The sequence below is a fragment of the Gossypium hirsutum genome, chromosome D01 (genome assembly GCF_007990345.1).
Source record: "Gossypium hirsutum isolate 1008001.06 chromosome D01, Gossypium_hirsutum_v2.1, whole genome shotgun sequence".
Lineage (NCBI taxonomy): Eukaryota > Viridiplantae > Streptophyta > Magnoliopsida > Malvales > Malvaceae > Gossypium > Gossypium hirsutum.
Window position 1 is genome coordinate 43,911,856 of NC_053437.1, and position 9,511 is coordinate 43,921,366.

The window sequence follows — 9,511 nt, forward strand, 5'->3', positions numbered from 1 at the left end:
CTATCCCCAACTTCTTAAATATTGACTTGGGCATCAAGTTGATACTTGCACCCAAATCATATAGTGTCTTACCATAATATGTTGCTCCAATATTTCAAGGTATGGTAAAACATCTAGGATCCTTCAACTTTGGGGGTAGTTTATCTTGAAGATATACACTGCATTCCTTTGTCAGGGCTACCATATCAAATTCTCTAAGTCTTCATTTTTTTGACAGGATATCCTTCATAAATTTGACGTAATTCGGTATTTGTTCAAGTGCTTCAACCAACGGAATGTTGATATGAAGTTGCTTGAGTATGTCTAGGAACTTCTTGAATTGAACTTCCTAGTTCTTCTTCTAAAGTCTTTGAGGGCAGGGTGGTGGAGGCTTCTTTACTAGAACTAGTTGATTTGTCTTCTGTGGCAATTCTGCATCTAACGGAGTTGTTAGTTTATCAAAATTAGTTGGTTCAGAAGTTACCTTATCGGATTTTGCAGATTTAGGTTCTGGTGAAATTGAAATTTCAACACTCGGTTGAACTTCCATTGGGCTCTAATGTCTTTTCACTCCTCAATGTCAACGCTTTACAATGCTCCTTTCCTGGATTCCTCAGATTCTCCGTATCACTAGGTAAAGCACCTTGTGGTCGATTTCTGAGTTTAGTTGCAAGTTGGCCCATTTAGTTTTCCAGGTTTTTCAATGTAGCTGCTTGGCTTTGGATTAAGGCATCATTCTTGGCTATGTATGCGTTTAACAAATTTTCTAAGCCATTGGACGGTTCAGGTTGAGGTTGTTTCAAAACTTGTTGGGTAAAAATAGGTGGCTGGGTCGATCTAGATTGGGCGTATGTGCTACTAGGTCCAGCCCTTTAGTTACTCCAGGAGAAATTAGGGTGGTTTCAGCACGATGGGTTATAGGAATTAGATTGTAGTACTTGCCTTCCTCGGTTTTGGTTCTGGTTACCCATGTAATAAATGGATTCTGGGTTCAATGGAAATTCTTCGAATAGATGTCTTTCTCCACAATAGACACATGTTACATTTTCAAATTGATTCGGTGGTTGTGCTGCAAAACTATTAAACCTATTAGCGGTAAAATTTTTAAGCATTAAGGAAATCGAGGATACCTGAGATGCAAGTGAAGTGAGAGCATCTACTTCATGTATTCCAGTGACTCGTCTTCCTGACACTGCTCGATTGGTTGTCCATTAATAATTGCTACCGACAATCCTCACAATGATTTCATAAGCCTCATTGTAAGACTTCAAAAGGAGAGCACCATTAGCAGAAACGTCCTCTACCATCCTCGTGTGAGCATTGAGACCATTATAAAATGTCTCAAGTTGGATGCAATGTGGGATTCCGTGATGAGCGCACTTCCGTAATAATTCTTTATACCTTTCCCATGCCTCATACAAGGACTCATCATCCATTTGTTGGAAAGCAATGATTTCGTTCCTCAACTTGGCATTCTTGCTAGGCGGGAAATATTTCATGAGGAATCTTTCTGCTAACTCTTGCGATGTGGAAATTAAATTTGGTGGAAATGAGTTCAACTAGGCTTGAGCTCTATCCCTTAGCGAATATGGGAACAACTTCAATCGTAGTGCATCTTTGGGTACTCCGGCTAACTTGAAAGAATTGTTCACCTCTATGAACAGTCTTAAGTACAAGTAAGGATCTTCGGTAGGCATTCCACTGAATTGGCCCACTGTCTGAAGTATCTGAAACATGATTGGCTTCAGCTCGAACTGTTGTGCCTCGATTTCTGGTCTCCTAATACCCAGATTAAGATCATGAAACACTGGCACAGTATATTGTCTTAGAGCATTATCCCTATCATCAGCAATAAGGATAGGATTTTGAGCAGGGTTTGCTCTGTTTCCATGATTCGAATTTTCGAAGTTCCTCTCTTCGGTCATTCCCTGACTTGCTTGTCTTCTTCACTGTCGAAAAGTTCTTTCAATCTCAGGGTCTACAAAAAGTTAATCGATGATTCGATCAATACTCATAAACACCTAAAACAAACATAGAAGAATTAATTAAGTTAAAATTGAACAGAAAAATAAACCAAAATGAAAGATTCACAAATTCACAAATAATGACTTTTTAAAATAGTCCCTGGCAACGGCACCAAAAACTTGGAACGACGAAAATGTGCAAGTGTACACAATTGCAACAAGTAATAAAGTGACAAGTAAATGTCAAGTTATCGTACCCACAAGGACTATTAAAATAATTATTTATGAATGCAATTAAAAACACTTTGGTGAAGAAAAATATTTTGATTTGAGGAGGTGATTCAAAACTAAGATTTTTAACTAAGTAAAATAAATAAAAATAAAATAAAAGTTCCAATGCAAGATTTCAAAATATGATTTTAATCAAGATGACATAATTGTGCTAGATTAAGTACATTTCTTAACATAGAATTATTAAACTCATGTTTATGTTGTTACGAATAAATCCACGGCAACTTGGTAATTTGCTAACTTATGAACATACTTACCTACCAAAATCCATTTATCTCTTGACTATATCTCTATGTCTTAAACAAATTTTAATACGCAAATGTGTTAATGCACATACATACTTATGAATTTAAAATAATCTCTTGTACATATCTCTATGCCAATTCAAACAATTAATTCAATCTCATAAGCACATAAAAGATTACGTGAAGTAACAATGTATTTCTATCTTGAAACAGTTTAATCACAATAATCTTGCAAGTTATGCAAGGCTAATGTATCGTTAGATATCCTTGCTAATTTAACCCTCAGCTACCTTAGATGATTAAACATGTACTGATTAAGTATCATGTCAATTAATTCAATTTCAATCCATTTAAATAATTAATTCATTAGTTACCTTACAATTGTAATGCAAGAATAACTTAGTCATGGTTTTACTTAATCAAACATCTTACCGAGGCCTATAACAACACAAACACAATTTTAATAACTCAAGTAGACGAAATGCAATCAACCTAACATGAATTAAATTTAAGTCATATTAATTAAATTAAACATTTCAACATCACAAATATTCATAGACATGTTCATAACAACAATAATAAAATTAAAAGGATAAGGAACAAGAATCAAATCCAGTGTTTCTCCGAGGCTTGACTAGTTTGCTCCGCTCCTTCTTCTCTGCTTGTTCTTGTTGAACTGAGGCTTCCACGAACACTTGAATGCTGCTCCAAATGATGTTTGAATGACTCTATTCCAAGAGGTGAAATTGGTAAAGGAATATGGGACGAAAATAAAGAACAATGGAAGGGAATGAAGAGAGAAAAGTGAGAGAGAGGTGAAGAAATGAATGGGTTTGAGATATGTTTGAAGTAAGCAGCCAATGGGGTATTTATAGGTTGAGATGGCTGCTAAAATTAGCCAAAATCATCAGCCATAGAGTCCCCCCATGGCAGGCCACACATGTGGCAAGTTTGAAGGTTTCAAAGTTGTTATTAGTGGAGAGGTTTGAATGCAATTTGAAGGAGTCTTCAAAGGCTATTTTGCAAGCCAAATAATCAGCCAAACAAACTGATTGGGTTAGCATGTGGGACGGTTTAGGCTGCCCAGTGCTCGGTTGGATCTATTTTCTCGGTTCAGCTCAACTAGGTCACTTTTCATAATTAATTAATAATAATTTATTTAACATAAATTAAATTGCATTAAAATTAAAATAAATTATATTATAAATTAATACACATAATTTGAACTATTTTAGGCTGAAAAATTAATTCACCTTGATGCTTCAAAGTTGCTTCTCAGTTTTGCGCATCTAGTAGTGTTTGTAGAGCTATTTTTCGCCCTTTGTGCAAATCTGTCAAAAATAATCAAAATTGATCAAAATTTGATATGACATTAATTAAAATTAAAAATGTTCATAATTTGAGTGAAATTTAATTATTTTATAATAATTATATATTTTCAACAAGAATTTTACCGAAACTGCACGAATTTGAGTTAAAAAGGGCATGAAAAAGTGTGTATATTTTCGTGTTTTCACTCTTCTAGCTCTGATTCATTCTCAGCCTCTAGGATTTCTTCTTGAGGTTCATTAGTATTCTTCATGATTATCTCTGGAGTAGGGGTTTCTAGGCTACTCAGTACTTTACCGGATCAGAGTGTTATTGCTTTCACATGCTATTTGTCTTCTCTTCGTGGATTATCTTCCGTGTTGTTGGGAATAACAGTGTCAATTTGTCTTTTAATGTCACCCATCATGCTCATCAATTGGCTCATTTTATCCTAGAGTTTAGTCAATGTTCTTGTTGAGTTGGTACAATCAGATTGCACCTACTTGACATCTGTTCTCATTGACTGCATTTCTCCCTTGATAATATCCAGATGTTGACCACATGTAATATGGTCACTTGGGTTGACCCTATCCTGAGGTTTCTACAAATAAGGAGGTTGATAATTAGTATTTTTAGCTTGATTTGAACTGTTACCTCCTCCTTGGTTTCCTCCCCATTTTAGGTTTGGGTGATCCCTCTATCCGAGATTATATTTACTCAAATAAAGGTTTCCACCCTTATTCCCAATGTAGTTTACATCCTCGGCGGGATTATAGACATAGTGTAAGAGGGGTTTGTCTCCTCCATGCATAGACGGTGTAGAAGTAGATTCGATACTGTTGAGTCTATCCACTATCTGTTGATACTTGTCATCCTCTTGGATGGTTTTGACCGTAACAGGTTTCTGGCCATATGTGAATCATTCAATCGGCCACTGATAGGAGTTTAATGCCATATTATCAATAATTTCATATGCATCCTCATACATCATGTTCATAAGGGCTCCTCCTACTGCTTCGTCTAATCAATACCGTGCGTTCACATCAAACCCGTTATAGAATATCTACAATCGCATCCACTCAAGAAATTCATGGTGCGGACATTTTTGAATCAATATTTTGAAATGTTCCTACGCCTCACAGAAGCTTTCTCCCTCAATTTTTCTAAAGACAACAATCTCTCTTCTTAGTTAGACTTCCTTGCTAATCAGGAAGAACTTTTGTAAGAACTTTCTAGCGAGTTCATCCCATGTTGTGACAAACTCTGGTGCTTGCAAGTCTAACCAAGAAAAGGTGTTATCAATTAAAGAAAATGAGAACAACCGAAGACGAATAGCGTCATCAGTGACCCCTTTATACTTAAAAGTATCACAGAGTTTGAGAAATCATTTTAAATGTTGATTAGGGTCATCTATCATCATTCCCCTAAACTGTAGATTATTTTAGATCATCTGAATCATCACCAGTTTGATCTCAAAATTATTAGCTATAATCGTCGGCTTTGCTATACTTTCCTGAACCATGTGCAGACTTGGTAAGGCGTAATCCCTTAAGGTTCTCTCCTTCAGAGCCATATCTATGTTTGCGGGTAGTTATGGTGGTACTGCTTTTGGTCTGTTATTGGTAACTTCGTTAAACAACAGATTCTTGCGTGGTACATTGCCTATAGCAGGTGGTGGTGTATCTTGGATTTACTATTGTTGCTATCGACGATTTCTATGAATGATTCTCTCTAGATCTGTAACTGGCTCGATAGGTGTTCCCTACTACAAGTCATACATAAACCCAAAAATAAAAGTTAATAACAATAATGAAATTAAAATCATAGGTATAGCTAAAAAAATTTCCTAATTATTCTGTTAAAAGTGAAAAAATAAAAATTAATCTATAAACATTGCCTCTCTGGCAACGACGCCAACAACTTGACCACCTTCGAACGTACTAACATCTAAAGTGTGACTGCTACAATAAAATATATAAATACGAGGTGGTATCTACAAGTATACAGGTTGAGTTGTAATATAGTTTTTACAATGGACTAGGTGAGTACTCCGAGGATCGTACCCAAGGGAGGCGAGTGCTAAATCAACTTCAACCTAAACAATAAAACATATAATCAGTACTTTAAAATACATATAGTACAAAAACATAAAACAAAATATTTTTAGGGTTTTTATAATAAAAAATAAAATAACATAAAAATATATAAATTCAAAAGACTAAATAGTAGAGTAAAGCAAATCTTGATTATAAGTGATTAGCTCACTTTGGTAATCCCCATTAACTGTCTCTTAAGTTTCCTCGTCAATCAACTAGCCGTTACCCTAGTAGGATCTTCCGATCTTCCACTAACATAACGAGTCAGTAAGGACTACTTATCTTCCGACCTCACAGTCCAGACTGGTTTGGGTGAAGGTGTTCACGTATGGGCCATACCAATTTTGGGTTAATTCCCACCTTAATAACTTCTTGGGCTTGTCAGGCCTAGGGTTTGTTTCACATTCTTCCTTTCCCAAATAGTTTGTCCGCTGAGTAACCTACAAAATAGTTAATAGATCATACCTCCACTCGCTAATCCCCCATAAAGGGATAAGTTTCTTATTGCTTCCGTAGACAATATAAGATTAATATAAAGAGCAAACATGCTAAACAAATTGTCAATATAGAATTTACGAAAGAGCCTAATTGTATTAAGAATAGATTATGAATCCATAAAGTTTGATGATCTTCCCAAATTAAATCTCTTAAAAATAAAAAACAATTGAAAATAATTTCTAAAAACCTAAGAAAGAAAGAAAACTAAACTAAAATTAATAGACTAGTTCTAAATTGAATGAATGGTCTCCATAACATGTGCCAAATGAGTCTATTTATAGATTCTCAGTGGTCGTCATCCTTAACCCTAGGTTAGCTGACGTATTCAAGCTTTGAGTTTTATTGTGCATACCTAAACACCCATGTTTCGTGTTTATCTCCTATCCAGAATCAATGTCACAACACACCAGGACCTGTGTCGTGACGTAGCAATCAATATACTCCTCCTAGGATATCTTCCGGAGTATGTCACAACACCACTAGTCTGTGTCACGACATCAAAGGCAGTTTTGCAATTTCTCAATTCTTGCTCCCCATGTTGCGACATCGAGTATTTTGTGTTGCGACAAAGAAACTAGTATCTGTCCATTTTGCCTTCGAATGGTCTCCTGCACACTTATACAGTTCATCAGCTCACCCTTAGGCCTCATTCGGCCCCTAGAGTCAATAAAAGACTCAATTTGCACATTTTGGGGTTCTACGAGTCACTAAATTTTGCAATATAATAGGTTGAAACAAAAGAAATGATCGATGAGGGAGTCTGTTCTTGAAGTCGCGACACTACCCCATGGATGTCACAGCGTTCCCTATTTGAAGTCGCGACATCAACCTACTACCTTCAAAGTTGTGACATTGCACTCTTGAAGTCATGATGCCATGTCTCTCTTCTTGATGTCGCAACATGATCCCTTCATAGTCGTGATGCCAACTCAATAAACTTTTAAAGTTTTACAATTTAGTGCTCAAATGGTTTCGAGTTATCATAGGGGTTTTCGTAAGCCCATAAAAACCTTAGATAAGAATATCTAGTGTGTTATATTGATGTATTAACTTGAATAACTTGTACCAATTATTAAATGAATCAGAATTCTATTTATAGTTACTTTAGAAATGAATGTAGCACCTCGTAGCTCGTACCCGATGGTTGGGTCAGGTTTGGGGTGTTACAATTCATTAGAATATGTCACTCTTGTTTATAAAGGAGTGCTACGTTAAACTTGGCCAAGTCTTGAAAACCTAGACCTCCATCAAATTTGTGACCATGCTCGGCATGCATGCACCTAGGCGATGAATCAACACAATTACAATCAGAAATATAGTAGTGTATTGTAAGTGTGATAGGTCAGCTGTAATATTTATAAGTGTTACAATGGAAAACTTCAATTATTCTAAGGATCGAACGCAAGAGATTTCAAGTGATAATGTGATTAATAAGAAAACACATGGAACTAGGAAGTCTCGCTAGCTACTTGCTACATAGTATAGTATGACAATTCATATTGATGGGGGTAATTGCACTACTTAACTAACACTAGAAAAGACTAAATTACAAAATAGTTAAAAATACACAACTAATAATTCAATGAAGAAAAGCGGTTGGTTGACTTCCATGTTGCTGATTAAATTTTGGATTAGGGATCTAAAGGGCTTAATCTTCTAATTGGTTCAATTTTACCTCTCAGTCATTATTTTACCAAATTAGACAATTTAATCTAATTTATCTCTCGACCTCACAAAACTAAATTGGGACAACCAAATTGGTTCTCAATAAGCTCTCCCTCGATCTCACCTAGCTAAACATTCACCTAGATTCGTCAATTTTAAGTTTTGAAGTTTATTCGATTTAGTCTAATTTTTATGATTTAGTCCTTGCACCAAAAACTATCCAAGCAACATTTCCATCAACCACCCACCATAGATCTAGTTACCACTATTCATCATCATGCAAATAACAATCAAACACATGCTCAAATGGTTCGTTAAAGTAAACACAAAAGCAAGGTTAAAGGAATCTTACGAGCTTTTTATGGATGCTTTGAAAAAGATTATAGCAACAACAATAGAGGTGAAAACACAACTAAAATTAATATTTTATTCTTTTGAAAGGTAAACAAGGCTGAAATATATTGAAGGATTTGAAGAGAAATCAACATACAAAGTAAAACTTGAGTACTTAATTACAAAGAAGAGAAAAGCTACAACAAAAACTAACAAAACTAACAACTCTACAAAATAAGCTCAGAAAAGTAAATAACCTAAACCTAAAAATGGAGAAGAAACTAACAACTAAATCAAAAAGATGAAATAAAGTTCGCTCTTTTAAGTTGACAACCAAAAGGTCTTTTAAACAACTAAGAATTCAATCGTAACAATGATAGAATTGCCCTTAAAATGTGTCTCGACTTGGGTTGGTGCTGGAAAAACTACTACCCTTGCAACAATTTTCACCTTGTCAGGAAGCAGTGTGACGATGTCCAAGCTTCAATGTCACAACACCCTCTACAATGGCACAGTTATGGCTTTGGGGGTTCTCGGTGTCATGACATTCACTACCCGATGTCGCGACATCCTTAGTGGTGACCATTATTTCTTCACTTCAAAACCTTCAATGATATCACGACCTTGGAAGCTCAATGTTGCGACTTTGGGCTCAATGTCGTGACATCACACCCTCAATGTCGTGACTCTGTCGATAGTCGACTCTAGGTTGGTTTCTTGTTGAGGTCATGTACCCTCGGGGCAAAGGAACATGGTGTTGCATCATCCATAGCATCAATATTGTGACACCCATGTCGAATGGTGTTTTCCTCAAGATTGGGTCATTATCATCTGCCTACACAACCTCAAACACATCCTTAGGTTCCCTATGGCACCATTTTGCAAATTTGAGTCTCACAAGGAGTAAAACTAATCAAAAATGATTATTCATAGTAAAAAATACAAAACAACAAAATTATGAAAAAGGCTCATGAATTGCTTGAGAATAAGCCCTCGAGTGTTTTGGAGAGGCTAATTTAATGTATCAAATCGCGACAAATCAAACTCCCTCACATTTAAGTCTTTACATGTCCTCAAGCAAACACTTAAAACACTAATGCATGCAAAATAGATGACTCTTGAACAATGGAGG

At 35.8% G+C, this 9,511-nt stretch overlaps 2 non-coding genes across 2 annotated transcripts; both read left to right on the forward strand.

Annotated features, from left to right (window-relative positions):
* Positions 1–1,341: 1,341 nt before the first annotated feature.
* Positions 1,342–1,448, forward strand: LOC121214257 (small nucleolar RNA R71). Its single transcript, XR_005909841.1, has one exon. It is a non-coding gene; the product is annotated as a small nucleolar RNA R71 (small nucleolar RNA).
* Positions 1,449–4,872: 3,424 nt separating this feature from the next.
* Positions 4,873–4,978, forward strand: LOC121214141 (small nucleolar RNA R71). Its single transcript, XR_005909728.1, has one exon. It is a non-coding gene; the product is annotated as a small nucleolar RNA R71 (small nucleolar RNA).
* The last annotated feature ends 4,533 nt before the right edge of the window (positions 4,979–9,511 follow it).